Source organism: Rana temporaria, chromosome 13 (genome assembly GCF_905171775.1).
Source record: "Rana temporaria chromosome 13, aRanTem1.1, whole genome shotgun sequence".
NCBI classification, from domain to species: domain Eukaryota; kingdom Metazoa; phylum Chordata; class Amphibia; order Anura; family Ranidae; genus Rana; species Rana temporaria.
In genome coordinates this window covers 54,774,040-54,797,352 of record NC_053501.1, presented here as the reverse complement: position 1 = coordinate 54,797,352, position 23,313 = coordinate 54,774,040, and the positions used below count along the sequence as shown (strand labels likewise).

The 23,313-nt window shown below is 45.2% G+C and overlaps 1 protein-coding gene across 1 annotated transcript in view; it reads right to left on the bottom strand.

Moving 5' to 3' along the window:
* Positions 1-4,342, bottom strand: part of SUSD6 (sushi domain containing 6) — a 58,376-nt gene extending 54,034 nt beyond the window's left edge. The window contains exon 1 of the mRNA XM_040332976.1: positions 4,175-4,342. The gene's annotated coding sequence lies outside the window, so the exon portion shown is untranslated. The remainder of the gene's footprint in view (positions 1-4,174) is intronic.
* Positions 4,343-23,313: the final 18,971 nt, after the last annotated feature.

Here is a 23,313-nt window from a genome sequence, read left to right as displayed (position 1 = left end):
CCTTCTCTCAATTCTGCCCTGAAATATGACTTGAGAAAAATCGCACAAACTACGTTTTTAAAACCGTGCCATACCAGGCATTTTGGCGTGCCCGTTAGTAAGGCTAGAAAGGAAGTAAGAAGGCAGTAATGCCAGAGTTGGACCTTATTGCTAATGTATACACAGCTAAACTATTCATGCTCTGCAGCAGAGGACTTGCCTGAACAAGCCATACAAATCACATCTGCTCCGGTAGGCTCACTATTGTAGTCTGTGGTACTACAGCGATAGCCACAATCTTCTAGGACCTGTGCCAACTAGCCTCCCCTCTAGAAGTTCAGGGCCATCATTGTAGTAGGTGGGGCTGACTACTACACTAGGGATGCAACAATATATTGGCAGCCAAAAAAATCGGATTATCAGAGTTTTGCCGATAGAAAAAAATAAAATAAATAAATGGCGATTATGGCCACTGAAAAACACACAAGATTTTGCTGCAATTTTTATTAGTCACGCGACTTAAAAACCACAACACAAGTGCGTTTGTGCCATGTTTTCAATAGGGGGGTCTATTACACCGCAACAGACCAGTGTGAAGACATACTGTACATAGAATGTAAAGGGATGCTTTTTTACTTGAGCTATTCTCAACACAAAGGTGCTTCAAAAATGAAGAAGGCAAATATAATACAAACACTAATATATATATATATATATATATATATATATATATATATATATATATATATATATATATATATATATATATATATATATATATATATATATATATATATATATATATATATCTATCTTTCCTGGGGTTCCGCTTTAACTGTTCAGTGACTGACCCACAAATGGATTGGAATTTTAGTGTTCTGGACTTTTCACTGAGTGCAATGGTTTGTCTCTTAGCAACAAAAAAGTATAATAGGAGAGCAAATGTACAGTATTTCCATTATTTCCAAGGCCTGGTATTTCACCCCACAGAATAGCAGGTAAGAAACCTGTCACCAATAGAATTCTTTATGATAGAATATCTCTAGGAGCGCACATTCATGTGAGACTAGTCAGGGTTTAGTGATCAGAATTCATGTACATTACAATAACTCTGCACCCAACCGCCATACTATATTATGGCACTCTGTATCCAGACAACACGCCACAATACTACACTCCTCACATAGTCAACACAATCTCACAAAGATACATGGAGCTGCTCACCTAAATTCCAAGACTATCTGCACAATAAAACCTCATCTGTGTACTAAATCTACGCAGGGAATCTCCAAGCACTGGGAGCGTGGTCAGTGACACTGGGGTCAATTCACTAAGAGATGTATACCGCATTCATTTTTGTATTAAAATAGCTTATGTGATATTTTTTTCAGAACCAGGAAAAAAAAAAGAGGGGGGGGGGGGGTTAAATTGTTGACCCACGTGCATCCCAACAACAGTAATCATCCCTATCTGACTCTTTCAGCTACCAGCTTGTAAATAGGTGAATGTAAACAAAAGGGCGGGGACAGTGTGTAAGAAAAACAGCATGGGGGGGGGGGGGCATTTTTTGGTGAGCGCCCCCCCACCCCCAATCTGAATATGCAGGAAGGAAAAAGGTCGAGCATTGTTCACCACGACCGTCGGTGGATGACGTGATTGACAGTGAATGTGCATTTTCATAAAATAAAAATTAAGAACTTAACATCTCCTAAAGAGCCTCAAAGATGCTGCTTGCAGGACTTTAAGCGTCCTGCCAGCGCACCGCTGCCATGTGAGAACACTCGGGCTTTCACGCTGGAGTGACAGGAGACGCACTTTACAGGTGCTATAGCGCCTCAGTGTGAAAGTAGCCTTAGCCTCCATGCACACTAGTGTCATCATTACAGCGATGGTCACTGTAATAAGCAATCAGTAAGTGTGTTCAAACGTTTCATTTACGAAACCTTGACTACTACTGTGATGCGGTCATTACTCACCTCTATCACATGGTACGTGGCTTCTGCGATTGGCCCTGGTACCATGTGATTACTGTGACCAATCACACAGTTGTAAACAATGACTGCCTTGTCTACTACTGTATCTGTGATTGCTCACAGTAATCACATGGTACCAGCGTCAGAGTCTCAGTATAAAAATCAGTGTTCTGCTGGACAAATCGGTCACAGATCTCGCTACGCACGCACACACACAACGCGGGAGGACGTTTGGGTATGTTCATTTCCTATGAGGCGGCTCCCATCCAGCTGTATTATACATATTGGCTGGACAGGAAGTGGTTAAATACTGAGTGGATAATTAGAAAAGGGAATTCTTTTTTATAGACTGGAAGGTGAGATTACATTTTTTGGGAAGTTTATCACCTGTAATGACTGTTTTTTTCAACACAAACAACCGTACTGAATTTCTAGTTTAAACATTGTATGGAATATTTCACACAACCCAAATATTACATACGTTAAACGTAAATCAATTGTCTGTCCTCCTCCCATAGGGAGGAGGAGGGGGGGGCGGCACAGCCCCCTATGGGAGGAGGAGGGGGGACGGCACAGCCCCCTATGGGAGGAGGGGGAGGGAGGGGACAGCACAGCCCCCTATGGGAGGAGGGGGGGAGGGACAGCACAGCCCCCTATGGGAGGAGGGGGGGAAGGGACAGCACAGCCCCCTATGGGAGGAGGGGACGCAGCACAGCCCCCTATGGGAGGAGGAGGGGGGACGGCACAGCCCCCTATGGGAGGAGGGGGAGGGAGGGGACGGCACAGCCCCCTATGGGAGGAGGGGGGGAGGGACAGCACAGCCCCCTATGGGAGGAGGGGGGGAAGGGACAGCACAGCCCCCTATGGGAGGAGGGGGGGAAGGGACAGCACAGCCCCCTATGGGAGGAGGGGACGCAGCACAGCCCCCTATGGGGGGAGGGGACGCAGCACAGCCCCCTATGGGGGGAGGGGGGACAGCACAGCCCCCTATGGGGGGAGGGGGGACAGCACAGCCCCCTATGGGAGGAGGGGACGCAGCACAGCCCCCTATGGGAGGAGGGGACGCAGCACAGCCCCCTATGGGAGGAGGGGACGGCACAGACCCCTTTTGGGTGGGGGGGGGGACACACAGCACAGACCCCTATTGGTTGGGGGGACACACAGCACAGACCCCTATTGGTTGGGGGGGACACACAGCACAGACCCCTATTGGTTGGGGGGGACACACAGCACAGACCCCTATTGGTTGGGGGGGGACACACAGCACAGACCCCTATTGGTTGGGGGGGACACACAGCACAGACCCCTATTGGTTGGGGGGGACACACAGCACAGACCCCTATTGGTTGGGGGGGACACACAGCACAGACCCCTATTGGTTGGGGGGGACACACAGCACAGACCCCTATTGGTTGGGGGGGACACACAGCACAGACCCCTATTGGTTGGGGGGGGACACACAGCACAGACCCCTATTGGTTGGGGGGGGACACACAGCACAGACCCCTATTGGTTGGGGGGGACACACAGCACAGACCCCTATTGGTTGGGGGGGGACACACAGCACAGACCCCTATTGGTTGGGGGGGACACACAGCACAGACCCCTATTGGGGGGGGTGACAAAGCACAGACCCCTATTGGGGGGGGGGGTGGGTGACAAAGCACAGACCCCTATTGGGGGGGGGGTGGGTGACACAGCACAGACCCCGATTGGGGGGGGTGACACAGCACAGACCCCGATTGGGGGGTGGGTGACACAGCACAGACCCCGATTGGGGGGGGTGACACAGCACAGACCCCGATTGGGGGGGGTGACACAGCACAGACCCCGATTGGGGGGGGGGGTGACACAGCACAGACCCCGATTGGGGGGGGGGGTGACACAGCACAGACCCCGATTGGGGGGGGGGGGTGACACAGCACAGACCCCGATTGGGGGGGGGGAACACAGCACAGATCCCGATTGGGGGGGGGGAACACAGCACAGACCCCGATTGGGGGGGGGACACAGCACAGACCCCGATTGGGGGGGGGACACAGCACAGACCCCGATTGGGGGGGGGGGGACACAGCACAGACCCCCTATGGGGGGGACACAGCACAGCCTCCTATGGTGTACACAGGTCGGTGCGGAGTTCCGGGTTCTCTGTACTGAGCTCTTCCTGGTCCGGGCTCCTTGTACCCCACCTCCTCCCTCTCCCCGTACAGACACACACTCACCGGCTGGTCCTCGGGATCCCCTCCCTGTCACAGCGTTCTCCTCGGTTCCCGTGTCTCCGGTACCAGGCCCCGCACCTTCCCCTCCGCTCTATTCCGGGATCCGATCGGTAAACAGTGGAGGAGTCGGACAGGAAGTGATGTAAACGGGAGAGGGCGGAGTTTGGGCTCGGAAGGAACAAAGCTCAGATCTGCTGGTTCCGTGTACAATGTATTATCATACCGAGAGATGGTGATGGGGGTTTTACTGTGTTCTCCGGGGAGGTGGTGATTTCCTGGTGTGATGGAGTGAGGGGTCATGTACATGTTGTCCTCAAAGGGCCGGTCGTATCTGGGTAGCCCTACATACAGAGTGCAGGGTTCAGGAGTGCGATACGTTCAGAGGTGCGCTCTGTACCCTAGTGCAGTTCCAGGGGTGCGTTGGGTGCAGGGTTTAATGGTGTATAGAGTTCAGGGGTGCGCTGTGTACAGAGTGCAGTGTTCAGGGGTGCACTTCATGCAGGGTTCAGGGGTGTGCTTCATATAGGGTTCAAAGGTGCTCTGTGTACAGAGTGTAGTTGCAGGGGTGCGCTGTGTGCAGGGTTCAGGGGTGCACTGTGTACAGAGTGCAGTGTTCAGAGGTGCAGGGTTCAAGGGTGTGCAGGGTTCAGGGGTGCGCTTCATGCACGTTAAGGGGTGCACTGTATACAGAGTTCAGGGGTGCGCTTCATACAGGGTTCAGGGGTGCGCTTCATACAGGGTTCAGGGGTGCTCTGTGTACAGAGTTCATAGGTGCTCTGTGTACAGGGGTGTGCTTCATACAGGGTTCAGGGGTGCTCTGTGTGCAGGGGTGCGCTTCATACAGGGTTCAGAAGTGCTCTGTGTACAGGGTTCATGGGTGCTCTGGGTACAGGGGTGTGCTTCATACAGGGTTCAGCAGTGCACTGTGTTCAGGGGTGCTCTGTGTACAGAGTTCAGGGGTGTGCTTTGTGCAGGGTTCAGGGGTGCTCTGTGTACAGGGTACAGGGATGTGCTTCATACAGGGTTCAGTGGTCCACTGTGTACAGGGTTCAGGGGTGCGCTATGTACAGGATTTAGGGGTTCTCTGTGTACATAGTTCAGGGGTGTGCTTCGTGCAGGGTTCAGGGGTGCTCTGTGTACAGAGTGCAGGGTACAGGCATGTGCTTCATACAGGGTTCAGTGGTCCACTGTGTACAGGGTTCAGGGGTGCGCTATGTACAGGATTTAGGGGTTCTCTGTGTACAGAGTGCAGGGTACAGGGATGTGCTTCATACAGGGTTCAGGGGTGCGCTGTGTAACCCAAGTCCCAACCCCCCACCACCACCGCTTCCTCCCAACTCCCTCTCTCGATTTTCGTATAGTGCGTACAAGACTTTCGGCATCCGGATTCAGATTGTCGAATCGAATATGAAAGTCTGCACGTGATCAGAACAATAGACAACAAAATAAGCCTTTGTCCTTGGAGCATTTTTGTACAATTAGTACCATCCTCAGGTTACCACTTGCTGTGAAACGTTGAGAAAAAATGGACTTTACATGCACTTTAACAAACAATATCATTCCAACATTACAAGTAGAACTACTGTATAGGCACATTTTTTATTTTAGATAGAGCAAGGGAGAGTTATAACCCCTGTCAGAACTTTTTTCACCATCTGTGTCCCATCTGTGTCCCATTGCAGAGATTTCACTTCCTGTCCCATAGCCAAACAGGAAGTGAGAGGAAATCCCTGCAAGTGGAGGGAATTCCTTGGGGACCTCCAGGTCACCAGAACTAGTGTCCCCATTGGAAGATTTCCCATCTATTACTTTTCTGGGGATGTACCCAAATTGTTTTTTTTTTTACTTTCAATGATGATGGTAAACGGGACATATGGGGTGAAGAATCTCCTCAATGGGGACACAGACAGCAATAAAAATGTACAGATGTTCTAATCCCTCTCCACTCCATCCAAAACTAGAAAAAAGTTTTACCTTTAGGTAAATTTAATGTATTTTTTTTTTTTTTTAGTAATGTACATATTCTATTGCTTTTTCACAATTTTTTTTCTCATTTGTTGTATTCCTTTGCATGCCAATATGCAGATTGAGCAACAGTTTATTGCTGTTTGCTTAGCAATTTATAATTTTTACAGTGCCAAGTCGTTAACTTTGCAACTAGTTTTCTTTATTAGCATGTCTTTGGTACTGGTTATGGCTGACTGCCAACCTCCTAGACAGGAAAAGCATTGTTTTTTTCTTTTACCTTGTATGCATGTGGAGAAGCAGAGAGGGCTGGGGTAGGCAGAGGTAGTCTAGCTGGGGAAGACTCAAGTAGGGCCGACAACACTTCTTGGCATTTTAGTGCAGCAGTGGATGACAACACTTCGGGGGTTGACTTACTGTACTAAAGGCAAATACAGTGGAACCTCAGATTGCGAGTAACGCGGTTAACGAGCGTTTCGCAATACAAGCAGGATTCAAACCAAAGCGGTGTGCATACCGCATTTAACCTGAGGTGGGGGGGCATGGGAGCCAATCGGAAATGATCGGAACTATGCCGCTCCCGAGGTCAGCCGAGCTGTGCTCTGGCCTTTTCGTGTGTTCCAGAGGCTCTCCGGCGCCCCCACCTTTGGCCGCATGCGGTATTGCATGCCATTGAAGTCAATGCGGAACAAATAATTTTCGTTTCCATTGACTTCAATGGGGAAACTCGCTTTGATATGCGAGTACTTTGGATTACGAGCATTCTCCTGGAATGGATTTTGCTCGTAATCCGAGGTTCCACTGTAGGCTATTTAGGCCCAGATTCACGTAGGAGATACGACGGCGTATCTCCAGATACGCCGTCATTTCTCTGAGTCTGAGGCGTCGTATCTTGGCGCCTGATTCAAAGAATCAGATACGCCAGAATTTCTCTAAGATACGACCAGCGTAAGTCTCCTACGCCGTCGTATCTTAACTGCATATTTACGCTGGCCGCTAGGGGCATGTACGCTGATTTACGCCTAGAATATGTAAATCAGCTAGATACGCCTATTCAAGAACGTACGCCCGGCCGACGCAGTACAGATACGCCGTTTACGTTAGGCTTTTTCCGGCGTAAAGTTACCCCTGCTATATGAGGCGCAGCCAATGTAAAGTATGGACGTCGGGCCAGCGTAAAATTTTCCGTCGATTACGTCGTTTGCGTAAGTCGTTCGCGAATAGGGCTGTGCGTCATTTACGTTCACGTCGAAAGCATTGGCTTTTTGCGGGTTAATTTGGAGCATGCGCACTGGGATACTTTCACGAATGGCGCATGCGCCGTTCGTAAAAAGCGGAATTTACGCGGGGTCACAATAGATTAACATAAAACACGCCCACATGTTCCATATTTGAATTTGCTACGCCGCTGCAACTTTGCTTTGTGAATACTGCACTTGCCTGTCAAAGTTGCGGAGGCGTAGCGTAAATAGGATACGTTACGCCCGCTCACAAATACGCGCTTTCTACGTGAATCTGGGCCTTAGTGTGCAAGGGAATTTTTCCCTTAGCTTAGTAAATGTATTGGAAAAATTACTGTGAAAAGAATACCTAATCACATGCAAGGAAAACAGTGGGGTAGATTCAGAAAGCAATTGCGTCTGCGTAACCATAGTTACGCAGCGCAATTGCTTTGTTGCGCCGGCGTATCGACTGCTCCTGATTCAGAGAGCTCGATACGCTGACTGCAGCCTAAGATATGACTGGCATAAGGCTCTTATGCCGTCGTATCATAGGCTGCATTCTTACGATGGCCGCTAGGGGGCGTTCCCGTAGTGGTCAGCGTATAGTATGCAAATTGCATACTAACGCCGATTCACAACCCTACGCGAGCCCTGCGTACGCAGTTTACGTTGTTTCCGTTCGTCGGGTTCCGCGTAAGGCTGCTCCTGCTATTAGCAGGGGCAGCCAATGCTACGTATACCCGTCGTTCCAGCGTCGCGAATTTAAAATTTAACGTTGTTTACGTAAGTGAATCGTGAATGGCACTGGACGCCATTTACGTTCACTTTGAAGCAAATGACGTCCTTGCGACGTCATTTGCCGCAATGCACGCCGGGAAAGTTTCCCGATGGAGCATGCGCACTACGTTCGGCGCGGGAACACGCCTAATTTAAATGATCCACGCCCCCTACAGGATCATTTAAATTACGCGCCCTTACGCCGGGCAGTTTTAAGGAGCGCCCGCGCAAATTACGTAGCTACTGCGTAGCGCAGATAATTTGCGTAGGCGCAGGGTAAAAACGGTACGCTGCGCCTCCGTAAGAAGTGCGCAGCGGTACCTGAATCTACCCCAGTATTTTTTAATTGCACATAATTGGATGATGAAAGTTAGCAGAGCTTCACCTCATTCGCTAAGTAAAACAGACTATTTGCCTTTAGCCACCACTGGAGAGAGCATATAAACTGGAAGTAGCTGTAAAGAGGCAGGAGCGATGTGATGCAACACAGTTTGAGAATAGGTGAAAACATGACAGTTGGTTTTAATATACTGTGCTTTAGATCCACTTATGCTTTTCAGCTGCTTATAATTCCCTACACTCCTCCTCTACACCATTTTCCTGGAAAAGAGAAATTACATATCCAATGCTTCTGGAAATGGAGGAACATGTGACCCATCCAATCTCCTCCCTTTTTCATTACAGCGCGGGTACAACCCCATAGTGATACATTTATGAATTGATGGTATTTGGGAATGGGGACACAGGTTCACCTGATTCACAACCATTATTTTTCAAAGTAAACAACCCCTTCACTTTTAATAAATCAAGCCCATAGTAAAACATCTGGTGGTATTTTAATGCAGTGCTATGAATCCTGCAGTTGACAATTTTTTTGGAATAGGAGCTTTAACCACTTAAGCCCCGGACCTTTAGGCAGCTAAATGTCCAGGCCAGGTTTTGCGATTCGGCACTGCGTCGCAGACAGACAATTGCGTGGTCGTGCGACGTGGCTCCCAAACAAAATTGGCGTACTTTTTTTCCCACAAATAGAGCTTTCTTTTGGTGGTATTTGATCACCTCTGCGGTTTTTATTTTTTGCTCTATAAACAAAAATAGAGCGAGAATTTTGAAAAAAATGCAATATTTTTTTCCTTTTTGCTATAATAAATATCCCCCAAAAACATATATACATTTTTTTTTTCCTCAGTTTAGGCCGATACGTATTCTTCTACCTATTTTTGGTAAAAAAATCGCAATAAGCATTTATCGATTGGTTTGCGCAAAATTTATAGCGTTTACAAAATAGGGGATAGTTTTATTTATTTTTTTACTACTAATGGCGGCGATCAGCGATTTTTTTCGTGACTGCGACATTACTTCGGCCAATTTTGACACATTTTTGGGACCATTGTCATTTTCACAGCAAAAAATGCATTTAAATTGCATTCTTTATTGTGAAACAGTTGCAGTTAACCACAGGGGGCGCTGAAGGAGTTAGGGTTCACCTAGTGTGTGTTTACAACTGTAGGGGGGTGTGGCTGTAGGTCTGACGTCATCGATCGAGTCTCCCTATAAAACGGATCACTCGATCGATGCAGCCGCCACAGTGAAGCACGGGGAAGCCGTGTTTACATACGGCTCGCCCCGTTCTTCAGCTCCGGGGAGCGATCGCGAGGGGGCGGCTAGAAACGAATAGCCGCGCCCTTGTCCCAGATCGCTCCCCGCGGGTTACCGCCCGCCACATGTACCGGGGGGGTCCCGATCGAACCCCCTACCCGCGGAAAGGCGGGGACGTACATGTACGCCCATCTGCCTGCACGTGCCATTCTGTGGACATATATGTACATGCGGCGGGCGTTAACTGGTTAAGCAAAAAAGCAGTATATGACTGAGTATTTTTAAATAGGGATTATACATAGATGATCAAAAATTTTTCAAAAGCAAAAAATATGTTATACCTACCTGCTCTGTGCAATGATATTGCACAGAGCGGTCCCTTACCTCTTTTTCTGGAGTCCTCCACCAGCACTCTCTGCTTCTTCTTTTTAGTGAACCCTCAGCAAGCTGTGTGCACCCTTATGTCGCGTACACACGATAATTTTTCGGGTTGTAAAAAATTAAGTTTTTTTTAATATCATTAAAAACTATCAAGTGTGGGCTTCAGAGCATTTTTCGGGTTCTGAAAAACGGGCAAAAAAAAATTCGAACATGCTCTATTTTTCGGATTGTAAAAAATGGTTGTGTGTGGGCTTTAACGACGTGAAAAATCTGCGCATGCTCAGAAGCAAGTCATGAGATGGGAGCGCTCGTTCTGGTAAAACTACCGTTCATAATGGAGTAAGCACATTCATCACGCTGTAACAGACAGAAAAGCGCAAATCGTCTTTTACTAACACAAAATCAGCTAAAGGTTGACGTCATCCGAATGGAACTTCCCCTTTATAGTGCCATTGTACGTGTTGTACGTCACCGCGCTTTGCTAGAGCATTTTTTTTTTCACGATCGTGTGTAGGCAAGGCCGTTTTAATGAACAAGTTAAAAAAAAAGGTCGTTTTTTCTAGAGCCTGAAAAACTTAGTTTTTTACAACCCGAAAAATGATCGTGTGTATGCGGCATTAGACATACAGCATTGGTAAGCCATGCCCCTGCTTCCGCCTTAAAGTTTGACTGACAGTCTCCTGTGAGACCAGGAAGCAGAGGAAAGGGGCAGACGACAGGACAGCTCTGGATTGGTGAGAGATGCCAGGTAGGTGTTTAGGGACGGGAAGGAGGGGGGCTAGGACCGCTGGTCGAGTATTTTTTACCTTAATGCGTGGAAACCATTTTGACTTTGAAGTCACTTTAAAGTCATTTTAAAGAACAATTCCAGGCATCATTATGTTGTACATAGTTGAATCGGTCCAGCTTGGATCGATATAACTATATATACAGTTGTGTTCAAAATTATTCAACCCCCCAATGCTGTAAAGGGTTTTAGTGAATTTCGTGTACATTTGTAATTGTATTCAGAATGAAATCCTACAAGGACTTCTTAAAGAACCATAAGCAACTAAAATGACATCAATTGGTTTTGTAATACAGTAGTAAATGTTTATTTTGTGAATTCTTCATTTACACAATTATTCAACCCCTTAAAGACTACCACTCTGAAGAACAGAGGTTCATTGAAGTGTTTTCAATCAGGTCTTGAAAACACCTGTGGATGTCAGGGAGCAGCAATAAAGCCTAATAAGCACCAATTAGGCAGCTTTAAAATGACTGTGATACTCAGCTCCTTCTAGACATTTACTGGTGTGGTTACAAACATGGTGAAGTCAAGAGAATGGTCCAGGAAGACAAGAGAAGAGGTGATTACTATTCACAGGAAGGGCAATGGCTATAAGAAGATTGCAAAGATGTTAAACATACCAAGAGACACCATAGGAAGCATCATTCGCAAATTCAAGGCAAAGGGCACTGTTGAAACGCTACCTGGTCGTGGCAGAAACAAGATGCTGACTTTGACTGCTGTGCGCTACCTGAAGCGTAGAGTGGAGAAAAGTCCCTGTGTGACTGCTGAGGAACTGAGAAAAGATTTGTCAGATGTGGGTACTGAAGTTTCTGCTCAGACAATACGGCGCACACTGCGTAATGAAGGCCTCCATGCCAGAACTCCCAGGCGCACCCCCTTGCTGTCTCCAAAGAATAAGAAGAGTCGACTGCAGTATGCCAAAAGTCATGTGGACAAACCACAAGAAGTTTTGGGATTGTGTTCTGTGGACTGATGAAACAAAATTAGAACTGTTTGGGCCCATGAATCAATGCTATGTTTGGAGGAGGAAGAACAAGGCCTATGATGAAAAGAACACCTTGCCTACTGTGAAGCATGGCGGGGGGGTCAATAATGCTTTGGGGCTGTTTTGCTTCTGCAGGTACAGGGAAGCTTCAGTGTGTGCAAGGTACCATGAATTCTCTTCAGTACCAGGAGATATTGGATGACAATGTGATGCAGTCCGTCACAAACCTGAGGCTTGGGAGACGTTGGACCTTTCAACTGAACAATGATCCCAAGCATACCTCAAAGTCCACTAGAGCATGGTTGCAGATTAAAGGCTAGAACATTTTGGAGTGGCCATCGCAGTCACCAGACTTAAATCCGATTGAGAACCTCTGGCGGGACTTAAAGAAAGCAGTTGCAGTGCGCAAGCCTAAGAATGTGACTGAACTAGAGGCTTTTGCCCATGACGAATGGGCGAAGATACCCGTAGATCGCTGCAAGACACTTGTGTCAAGCTATGCTTCACTTTTAAAAGCTGTTATAACTGTAAAAGGATGTTGTACTAAGTACTAAGAGTGAATGTCACTTGGGGGTTGAATAAAACTGATAATGATGTGAGCACAGAAAAGACATTTGTGGTTATTTCATTATAAATGTTATGTTATATTTGTCTGACCTACACGTGCCTCTTTGATTTAATTGTAAGCAGGATGACTGAATGATCAAAATTAATGTCAGACTGGCCAAAACAATCAATTTCAGTGGGGGTTGAATAATTTTGAATACAACTGTACACTAGGCTGATTCCACTGGAAGCTGGACATCTCTAAAGTAGACATCACCACTATACCTTATAGTTATACAGATCTCCCAAACGCTCCAGTGACACCGATGCTCACCTAATAGTCGACACAGATCTCTACTTGCTTATGGGTTGTGTGCTGAACGGCTGCCCTGCTGCATTCTGAACATAGGAGGTTGGCCTCTCGGCACGGACACAATTCAGAGAATATTTTGCATCTTTTGAATGAATATAAAGCATTTCATGATTGGATGAAGTGAAAAGCAGAGCGGTAACATCATCCAATCAGAGAACACTTTGCATTCATTCATAAAATGCAAAGCATTCTCTGAATGGTGCTTGTGTTTCGTTTTTGACCACCAGGGGCACTGGCTAGGTACGCCATGAACATAGTTATAGTGGTCCAAGCTGAACCAATGTAACTATGTACAGTATCTCACACAAGTGAGTACACTCCTCACATTTGTATAAATATTTTATTATATAGTTTCATGTGACAAAACACTGAAGAAATTACACTTTGCTACAATGTAAAGTAGTGAGTGTGCAGCTTGTATAACAGTGTAAATTTGCTGTCCCCTCAAAATAATCACAATGGTAAAATAATAAAAACACCAGACTCTTTGTTGCATGTCTCCACAGTAACAACATAATAAAGATCGGTAGAGTCCAAAAGAGCATATTATAGATAATGTATAAAAGTAGTATGAGAGGCATCTAATAGCTTGACGCGTTTCATGGCTATGTTGCCACTCTTCAGGAGCATATAACTATATAATTAGTAATAGCAGCCAGAAGACACAAATCTAATGATCATCAACCATAATATTGTAAAGTTCCAATTTTCCAAAGTTCATATATGTTGAAACTGATGAATATATTTGGCGGAGATAGAAGAACCCAACACTGGCTTCAATGTGATATAAAACAGTGCTCGAAACCAAGGTGATGAATTTAAGCCTCTTACCAGATGTCAGTGACCCTCTGGTTATAGAGTGGTCACAAAGGCTTATGGTTATACTAATCTCCTAAACGCTCCAGTGACACCGATGCTCCAAGGGTTAAATCGTCACCTAATAACCTGCACAGATCCACAATATACGGACATATCTTCTGCTTGGGTCCACTCCTGCCCAAAGAGTACTTCAATCAAAACAATGAAACAGAACTACTTAAGAGCCCATTCACACAGGGGCAACACGACTTTGGGAGGCAACTTGGACACGACTTGAGTATGAATCATCAGGCAACTTACAAGGCAACTTCAAGTTGCCTCCAGGACTGTACAAGGCAACTACAAGTCGCCTCCAGGACAGGAGGCTTTCCAGTGGCCAATCAAACAACAATCAGCTCTGTGGGAGGAAGGGGTTTGCCTGAAGCCTCGTACACACGACCGAGGAACTCGACGGGCGAAACACATCATTTTCCTCGTCGAGTTCCTTGTTAGGCTTGTCGAGGAACTCGACAAGCTTGCTTTGCGTACACTGTCAAGACAAAATCTCCTCGTTCTCAAACGCAGTGACATACAACAGCAGGGGAAGTTCGATTCCACTGGCTAAACTCTTGGGGCTGGTTTTGCTAATCTCATGTGTTTGCGTGTTAAGTAAAAGTTTGTTAAGAGACGATTTGCACTTTTCAGTCTGTTACAGCTTTAAAAATGTGTTATGTCCATTCCAAATGCTACTTTTACTCCCGTCTCATACTTTATTCTGAGCAAGCGCGGGTTTCTTAGCATACACACGCTCGAGTTTCTTGTCGAAAACCAGCCCGTCGAGGAACTCGACGAGCCAATTTGAGACTCCCGTCGAGGAAATAGAGAACTTGCTCTCTTTTTGGCTCGTCGAGTTTCTCGACAGTTTCCTCGACGAAAATGTACACACGTCCGGTTTCCTCTGCAAAAAAATATCTCCCAGTAAGTTTCTTGCTGGTTTTTGCCGAGAAACTCGGTCGTGTGTACGAGGCCTGAGAGATGTATGTTATCTTCCTGTATTGTTGCTTCAGTTAAGACAGTGATCCGACTTCTGAGGCGACTTCCATTGAAATCAATGGGTACAAGTCGGATTGAAGTAGTACAGGAACCTTTTCTGAAGTCGGAGCGACTTCAGTAGTGTACATTAAGACGGCTCCCATTCACTTCCATTCATTTTCTCGACCGCACGACTTGGGGCGACTTAGAGTCAGATCCCAGGTCGCCCCAGTGTGAACCGGCTCTTAAAGACAAGTATAAATAATAAAACAAAATACTATTGTTTTGGATAAAAACATTTACAAAGAACAGTTCAAAAGCACATAATAACCCAAGTGTGAGTCATACACATGTATAGGGAGGGCCAGGGCCCAAGCAGACAAAAAAGTCCATTGTCTGACATCCCACACACTATTTGTGGCCAACAATTCATAACAAAGGATGTATTACAGTTTATGGATTTTAATAGTATGTTCATTTACATCTTCAGCTGGATCATGTCTCACTTTAGTATAGTCAGCAAGAGTGGAAGAAATGCAATACCGCACTCATGCGCTGAGATTCCACAATTTAATCAGACAGTTCCACTGGCCACCAACGATCATTTCACATGTAATAAGCACTTTCATTGGAATGGGCTTAGTAGTACTGTATATAAAACATCTCTCACACTCATTAAGCCCACATTCACATTGGGCCGATTTGACATGGCAAATCGCATGCTGAATCTGAGCCTATTTGTGGCGCCACACCAATTCCCAAAAGTAGTTTCTGCACTCCTTTTGGCGACTTCGGGGGCGATTGTAATAGATATCTCTGCATGAACCCACACAGATGTCTGTCAAATTGCCCCCGAAGTCGGACTGAAATAACGGTTTGAAATCGTGCAAATTAAGCTGAACTCGCACGATTTCAAACCCGCCCTTGGTGTGAACATGGGCTAAAGCCCATTAAGAGCCGGTTCACACAGGCGCGACTCGTCTGGTGACTTAGCCGCCTGACAAGCGGCGCTACGTTCTGTACAATGGAACCATTCTAATAGGAGCGGCTCAAGTTGTTAGTGTACTACTTTGGGATGACTTGCATTGACTTCAATACAGAAGTCATTTTGCAAGTCGCCTCTGAAGTCGTGGGCAGATCGCCTAGGAGTCGCTCGGCAAGTCGTGCTGCCCCAGTGTAAACCGGCTCTTATAGTTTTTTGTTTTTATTATTAGGTGAAGATTGGATACTGAATAAATTGAGACTTTATAGGCTTTATTCAATCAAGTAGAAACACCTTCCCTACTTCCTCTTACCTAGTGGCGTGATAGAGACTCAGAACACTCGGCTCTGTGTGGGAGGAGCAATCCCATGGCCCTGCTTAGTACTCCAATCAACAATGCTCATGATCTCTGCGGATCCAAAGGGTGTGTCACAGCGCTGGAGAGCCTCTTAACTCCCAAATTTGAGATGGACACTTATTAGCAAAAGTATGTATTCATAGGGCACGCCCCCGCCACACCCCCTTAAAGAAGAATTGTAAAAAAAAATATTAGTTAGCCTAGGTTCACACTGCTGCGAATTCAAAATCGCGGTAAAATGCGCGATTTTACCGCGATTTTGCCGCGATTTCGGCCGCAATTTAATGTAAATCGCGGCCCGAAATCGCAAAAAGTAGTACAGGAACTACTTTTTGAAATCGCAGATGCGGCGTCGCACTGATTAGGACAGTGCCATTGCCGCCGATTTGAGATGCGATTTGACATGTCAAATCGCATCTCAAATCGTTCCAAATCGTACCCAGTGTGAACCAGGGCTTAAACCCACAAGTGCCTTTTTTTTTACCAGTACTATTCATGTATATTGGCCTTTGGAATTTACAAATGCAGCAATTTAGAAATTAGATGAAAGGTTTAGCACTGGGAAACTGTTTTTGAAAGATAATAACTGAATTTTATATACAACTATATAGATCAGACACGAATGAGGAGGAAAGAGAGACTTTGTTCCAAATCAGGGACAGTCCCTCGAAATCAGGGGCAGTTGAGAGCTGTGGATCCTCACCTCTGCTGGTCCAGATATGCAGCATGTCTCCAGGGAAGGGGAGTTTTGAAAGGTCCCGGAGTGTTTGTAGCAACCAAAAATAATTTTAAAAAAAAGGCGTTTGAAATCTTTATTTTTTCACCTTTACCTAACAATTAACCACTTAATTGTCACCCGGACCAATATGCAGGTAAAGGACCAGGCCCCTTTTTGCGATTCGGCACTGTGTCGCTTTAATTGACAATAGAATAACTTCGCAGTATCAGGCTTGGATAAGGAAAAGCAATCCTGCTTTCTGTAATTGTATCGGTACGTCGCCACTCCAGCCAGAGTGGGTGAAGTGCCCCCAGACAGACCTTAAGGTTGCTGGGAGGAACAAGTCTCTGCCACAGACTTGGCTCTGATTAAATGTTGAGGCCTCTGCCACAGGTCTAGTGCAAGGTTAAGTTGAATGATAGAGCGAATCCTCCCAGTAGATCACGTTAGGGTCACCGGTTGACAGTGTGAGTGTACCTGTCAATGTCCGGTCACCAGATCCCCGATGGCTCGTTCAAGCCCTCTTGGATAACCTGCCTCCGGGTTCTCCTCAAGCCGATCCCCCACCGAACAGAATACAGCCAGGGATCTTCTCAATAGAAGTGGGGACCCAGTAAGTCACTGGGGCCCCTTGGTAGCATCAGTTGCTCCAGGCCAGGAGGGCCCAGAGTCAGGAACTCCACATAGCACGTGACCCCAGGCCAGGAAGGCCATAGTGGTGGGGCCCGTGATGTGCGCACACCCTAAAGGTGGGTGCCGCACCTGGAACCAGGAACCCGCGAAGAACCCCGAACAATGGCCTCCGCCACAGAAATACCCCTCCCAGCATGCCCTGCGAGGGAAAACTCCTCCGATTGGCTGCTGGGAAGAAGCAGCTCCGCCTGGACCCCTCTGGCGCCACCTGCCACCCAGGGATGAAACTGCATCCGTGGAACGCAGACTGACTCACAGAACAATCCAGATTTGGCGACAGCCAAATTTAACAAAAATCAAGAATGAGAGCAACATAACTCTCTCATTCCCCCACTAAATGTAACATAGCGTCCTTTCTGAAAGTAAAGGGGCGCTACAATAGATAGATATATGTATTAACATAGTCATATGCATGCACACTATATTGTCAAAAGCTATAACAGCTTCAACTCTTCTGGGAAGGCTATTAAGGTTTGACCATTCTTACAGAAGTGCATTTGTGAGGTCAGGCACTGATGGCTCAAAATCTCCACTCTAATTCATCCCAAAGGTGTTCGGATGAATTAGAGATCGGGTTGAGGTCAGGACCCTGTTCAGGGCAGTCAAGTTCCTCCACTCCAAACCATGGCTTTATGGACCTTGCTTTGTGCACTGGTCCAAATCATTTGGCGGAGGGGAAATTATCTTGTGAGGTTGTTTTTCAGGGGTTTGCCTTGGCCACTTGGTTCCAGTGAAGGGAACTCTTAGGGTGTCAGCATACCAAGACATTTTGTACAATTTCATGATCCCAGTTTGGGGGTGGCCCTTTCCTGTTCCAAAATGACTGCTCACCAGTGCACAAAGCAAGGTCTATAAAGACATGGATGAGCGAGTTTGGTGTGGAGAAACTTGACTGGCCTGCACAGAGTCCTGACCTCAACCCGATAGAACAACTTTGGGGTGAATTAGAGTGGAGAGCCAGGCCTCGTCCAACATCAGTGCCTGACCTCACAAATGTGATTCTGGAAGAATGGTCAAACATTCCCATAGACACACTCCTAAACCTTATGGACAGCCTTTCCAGAAGAGTTGAAGCTGTTATAGCTGCAAAGGGTGGGCCAACTCAATATTGAACCCTACGGACTGTGACTGGGATGGCATTAAAATTCACATGCTTGTAAAGGCAGGTGTCTCAATATTTGAATTGGAGGAGGAAGATTTTAACATATTCAGGAGCCAGCAGCACAAGGAACACATCACATTAATAGGAAGTAATGTACTTTTTGCTTATTTTTTTTTTTCTTTTTACCAAACTTACTTTTATTTTAATATTAAATCAAGGCCCAGTAGCACCATCTGCTGTCTATAACCATAATATCAATCTAGGCAGAAACAACTTCAAACTAAGGTGGGTTTTTTTCTTTCTTCTTTTTTTAGAGCTTGGTTCACAACTAAGTATGGGCGAATGGTTCGGCCCGAGCATGAGTTTGGGCCAAATATTGGCTGTTCACACATTCGCTGAACAATCAAATTATCAGGGCATATGACCATAATGTACTGCGCCGATGCACAGTGCATTGAAAGCCCTGATTGGCTGAAGCAATGAAAGCTTTGCCCAATAAAGGCATAGATTACTGTCAGAGCCATGATTGGACGCTGTCATGATGACTCTATCCAATCATGACTCATTGCTGCTGGTATTCTTTTAATAGCGGACATTTTCAGTGTAATATTGGCTTGAAGAGAGATAGGGCTCTGTTCAGTGCTATTAGACAGTTAGTGTGCTATAGTGTGCTATTCTGATTCTATTGTATGTGTAGAATATCGGTTTAAAGCGGAGGTCTGTCTAAAAAAAATTATATTAAAAGCCAGCAGCTATAAATACTGCAGCTGCTGACTTTTAATGAATGGACACTTACCTGTCCAGGGTGCCTGCAATGTCGGCAGCTGATCAATCGCTTGGCTGCCCCGCCGCTATTCTCCATGAGGGAATCAGGAAGTGAAGCATTGCAGCTTCACTTCCCGGTTCCCTACTGCGCATGCGCGAGTCGCGATGCGCATCCTCACTGGTCCCAGCAGTCCTCTGTAACCAGTGTGTTTCCCAGAAGACAGCGGGGGATGATGACAATAAGGGACGTGACCCCCGTGGGAGTCTATGCCAGGAAGTGGGTGCAAATACCTGTATTACACAGGAATCTGCACCCTACTCCCCCTGAAAGGTGCCAAATGTGACACCGAAGGGGGGGAGGGTTCTGAAAAGCGGAGGTTCCATTTTTATGTGGACCTCCGCTTTAATGTGAATCTAGGGAAAGTTCAGTGTGAGTGTAGTGCAACCATTCATCTTTACATTAGTGTTAATGTAGGGATAGTTCAGTCATTGTGAGTGTAGTGCGACAATTCATCTTTACATTTGTGTGAATGTAGGGATAGTTCAGTCAGTGCGAGTGTAGTGACTATTTAACACCGTATATTTCAGTTAGTGCTTTACGTGCCGTTTAATGCATGTACATTTCTGTGCGTTACCGCTCACTTAACGCAGTATATTTCAGTGCGTTACTGCAAGTTTAAGCCGTATATTTCAGTGCATTACGTGCCGTTTAACGCAGTACATTTCTGTGCATTACTGCACACTTAACGCAGTATATTTCAGTGCATTACTGCAAGCTTAACACTGTATAGTTCAGTGCATTACTGCAAGTTATATTTCAGTGCGTTATGTGCCATTTAATGCAGTACATTTCTGTGCGTTAGTGCACGCTTAACACAGTATACTTCAGTGCTTCACTGCAAGTTTAACGCAGTATAGTTCATTGGGTTACTGCAAGTTTAACGCAGAATATTTCAGTGCGTTATCTTCTGTTTAACACCGTACAGTTCAGTGCGTTACTGCAAGTTATATTTCAGTGCATTATGTGCCATTTAATGTAGTACATTTCTGTGCATTAGTGCACGCTTAATGCAGTATATTTCAGTGCATTATCTTCTATTGAACGCAGTACAATTTAGTGCATTAATGTAAGTTTAACGCCATATATTTAAGTGCATTATCTTCTGTTTAGTGCAGTACAGTTTAGTGTGTTACTGCAAGTTTAACACCGAATATTTCAGTGCGTTATCTTCTGTTTAACGCTGTATAGTTCAGTGCGTTACTGCAAGTTTAACACTGTATATTTCATTGTGGTATGTGCCATTTAACGCAGTACATTTCTGTGCATTACTGCGTGATTAACACAGTACAGTTCAGTGCGTTACTGCAAGTTTAACACTGTATATTTCAGTGCGTTATGTGCCATTTAATGCAGTACATTTCTGTTCGTTAGTCCACGCTTAATGCAGTATATTTTAGTGCGTCACTGCAAGTTTAACTTCGTACAGTTCAATGCGTTACTGCAAGTTTTTAACTCTGTATATTTCAGTGCGTTATCTTCCATTTAACGCTGTATAGTTTAATACGTTACTGCAAGTTTAACACCGTATATGGCAGAGCGTTACATGCCGTTTAACGCAGTACATTTCTGTGTATTAGTGCACGCTTAACGCAGTACATTTCAGAACCTTATCTTCCATTTAACAAAGTTAAAGTGCGTTACTGCAAGTTTAACACTGTATATTTCAGTGCGTTACTGAGCGATTAAAGCAGTATATTTCAGTACGTTACTGCAAGTTTATCACTGTAGAGTTCAGTGCGTTACTGCAAGTTTAACGCTTTATATTTCAGTGCGTTATCTTCAGTTTAACACAGTACAGTTCAGTGCGTTACTGAAAGTTTACACCGTATATTTCAGTGTGTTATCTTCCGTTTAACGCAGTACAGTTCAGTACGTTACTGCAAGTTTAATGCTGTATATTGCAGTGCATTGCGTGCCATTTAACGCAGTACATTTCTGTGCGTTAGTGCACGCTTATCGCAGTATATTTCAGTGCATTATCTTCCATTTAAGCTGTATAGTTCAGTACGTTACTGTAGGTTTAACGTTGTATATTGCAGTGCGTTTTGTGCCGTTTAACGCAGTACATTTCTGTTCGTTAGTGCACGCTTAACGCAGTACATTTCAGAACCTTATCTTCTGTTTAACGCTGTATAGTTCAGTGCGTTACTGCAAGTTTAATGCCGTATATTGCAGTGTGTTACGTGCTGTTTAACGCAGTACATTTCTGTGGGTTAGTGCATGCTTAACGCATTATATTTCAGTGCGCTACTGCAAGTTTAACTCCATATATTTCAGTGCAAAATGGTATGAATGAATCCGCGCAATGGAAACAAATATTGCCTGTGAGTGATTTTGGGGTTTTGACACCCTTAATTAATTAAGCAGTTGCCCCTACTTAATTTATTTCACCTAAGTGAGATAATGGATTGAGTGAAGTAAAAGGTAGAAATGGCGCTACATTAATACATAAATATAAAGTGCAATGCTAATAATGTGGGTAGTGGATTTACCCTATTAGTATGAAGTGTAATAAAGTGCACCTGTGCTTAATATGTGAGAAACCATAAGTACAAAAGAAAGATCAAATACAAATGCAATAGTACACGTTAGTATAAGTCTTTGTGCTGCGTATAAATTAATAAAAGTCTTTGGTGCTGCGTATGGATTATTGCTTATCCAATCCAAACGTATACATAAAATAAATGACAGTAAAAATATGAAAATAAAAATAAAATAAAAAAGTGCTTCGTGCTTTGTGAACGTCTAGTTCATTATTTCACACAGTGACCACCTCAAACTGTGCTCCTATGTGGCCCGCACTCACCGGATTTTCACCCCCTCTTGGGATCTACAGCCTTCACAGTGTGTGCCACTGTGCAGCAATAATACAATAATACGTCCTGCTGTGATCCTGGTAGTGCTCCCAGTGATTATCCCATATGGAGGAGAAAAAGGGTCCCAAATAGTGTAATAACGTTTTAAAATGTTCAACTTTTATTATATAGTCAAATGAGTACTCACAATTTAGTGGGTTCAACAGAGCATATCATATACATGCAAAAACGGAAGTGTTGTGGCGTTCTATCGGATCGCTCGACCGGTTTCGTCAACCTGACGTCATCTAGGAGCGTCCTGAACGCCACAACCACCTCCCTTTTATCACAGCACTGTGTCCTGTATATCGGCGGCCGTGTTTGGTGTGATCTGAGGACAGAAGTCCATACACTCTAGTAGATGTAACTGGCAGCCATGTTTGGTGGGATAATGGGGACCTAAATCCATCTCACAAAGAAAGAGGCCAGGTTTCGTGGTGGATACCTGAAAGGTTGTCGCCATCCTTGAGGGTTGTCCCCTCTCGTTATTGGGGTTTTCCTCTGTATCCCCTGGGGAAAAAACCTCCTGTGCCACATAGGAGCACAGTTTGAGGTGGTCACTGTGTGAAATAAAGAACTAGACGTTCACAAAGCACGAAGCACTTTTTTATATTATTTTTATTTTCATATCTTTTCTGTCATTTATTTTATGTATACGTTTGGATTGGATAAGCAATAATCCATACGCAGCACAAAGACTTTTACTAACGTGCACTATTGCATGTATTTGATCTTTCTATTGTACTTATGGTTTCTCACATATTAAGCACAGGTGCACTTTATTACACTTCATACTAATAGGGTAAATCCACTACCCACATTATTAGCATTGCACTTTATATTTATGTATTAATTAATGTAGCGTCATTTCTACCTTTTACCTCACTCATATATTTCAGTGCGTTATCTTCAGTTTAACGCAGTACATTTGCACAGAAATGTACTGCGTTAAACTGAAGATGCAACTGAAGATTAGTGCACGTTTGAAGCAGTATATTGCAGTGTGTCAGTGCAGTTTTACTGCAGTATAATATAGTGTATCAGTAGAGTGTGTCTATGTAGTAGTGAGTACTCAAGTTAAAGTGCACCAAACACCACTTTCCATTGATTAAAATGCATCCACATGAACATTTCCA